We start from the raw sequence: 1783 nt of genomic DNA, 5'->3' as shown, positions 1-1783 counted from the left end.
GTGTGTGTGTGAGAGTGAGTGAGTGAGTGAGTGAGTGAGTGAGTGTGTGTGTGTGTGTGTGTGTGAGTGAGTGAGAGATCTACAGCAGCGGCGCGGCACACAAACTCCTGCTGAAGTCTGAGAAAACAAACAGAGAGAAACACTGAACAACAGCACTGAGAGTCTGCATCACTCCTGAACTGAACGCAGCAAAGCCTCACATTTGTGCGGTCAAATATACCTGTGCAACTAAAACTAAATCAGCAAACACTCTGCAGCACACGGAGCTCTTCTGATTGACTAGAAAACCACTTCTCATCCACCAAGTGTCTTGAAAACCACAAGCTGTATTACAGAAACAGCCTACCTTCAGTTTTACATTAGGATCGGAGATGTTCACAGCAGTCTAGATTAGATTAGGACTGAAATCTCCATGGTTTTCCAGCCCAGTCACCTTTATTTCTCTAGCGCTTTATACAACACAGATTGCTCAGAGTGATAAACATGAAAATAACAGTGTTATTAATGTTGCAAATTCTGCTTTGAAGATTCAAATTCGCTCTACAGAAGACAACAGAGTCATTATTAAACAGAAGGATGTTTCTGCATTTACTGTATAACAGGATCTCCTGTGACATCTGCTGTATGAATGATTTATAACATAAACATAAGCAAATACACACAATCCAAAGCAACACTTGCTCTACATTCAAAGTGTAAACATTTATGGATGCAAGTCAACAAGGCCTCACTGTACACAAGTACAGTCCAAATGAAATGTGATTTGAAATAGGATGCTGTCAAATAAGAAATAACACACCCTCTGCATGATATTAGAGCATCTATTCTCATATTTTTGGCTTGCTTAGTTTGGGTCCTAACTTTCAGTAATTTATCGATATGACTGCACTGACTGACAGCATCAGATGAGAACAAAACTTGATCTGAATGAAGCTGGATGATAACTGTCTTCTGTAGGGTTGCGTTTCCATCATTTATTCTGTTATTTTCCTGTTTATTACTGTAAATCTGCTTTGATGCGATCTGTATTGTATAAAGCACTAAAGCTGACTATGAGAGCATGTTTCTAGTGTCAGAAAAGCATGGCTTTGACAGAAGCGTGACACACAAACTCAGCGTGTTGTAGATGATCTGGAAGACAGCGTGTCATTGAGATGCAGGGTCAACAATCACCAGCATCCGCTGAGATCTAAATTATGCATCACGCTGCATCCTGCTCATTAAGAGAAAGACCAGAATCCACGTGGAGCATCAATTCTTAATATAAGGCCTGGACTGCTGATTAGGATGAACTAATCTGATGCAGTCGAGATCAGCAATGAGCTGGGATCAGTGAGACTTTTAATGTGTTTTAAAGAAGTCTCTTCTGCTCATCAAGGCTGCATTTATTTGATCAGAAATACAGAAAAAACAGTAATATTGTGAAATATTATTACCATTTAAAATAACGTTTTCTATGTGAATCTCTGTTAAACTGTAATTTATTTCTGTGTTGCGCAGCTGTATTTTCAGCATCATTACTCCAGTCTTCAGCGTCACATGATCTTCAGAAAAGAAAGAAAAAAATAAAATTACTCAGAAATTATACTGATTTCTGAAGATCATGTGACACTGAAGACTGGAGTAAATACAGCTGCGCAACACAGAAATAAATTACAGTTTAACAGAGATTCACATAGAAAACGTTATTTTAAATTGCAATAATATTTCACTATATTACTGTTTTTTGTTGGTGTTTCTGATCAAATAAATGCAGCCCTGATGAGCAGAAGAGGCTTCTTTA

This window comes from Sinocyclocheilus grahami, unplaced genomic scaffold (genome assembly GCF_001515645.1).
Source record: "Sinocyclocheilus grahami isolate Dianchi unplaced genomic scaffold, SAMN03320097.WGS_v1.1 scaffold1149.1, whole genome shotgun sequence".
Lineage (NCBI taxonomy): Eukaryota > Metazoa > Chordata > Actinopteri > Cypriniformes > Cyprinidae > Sinocyclocheilus > Sinocyclocheilus grahami.
Note: the sequence above shows the minus strand (reverse complement) of the source record.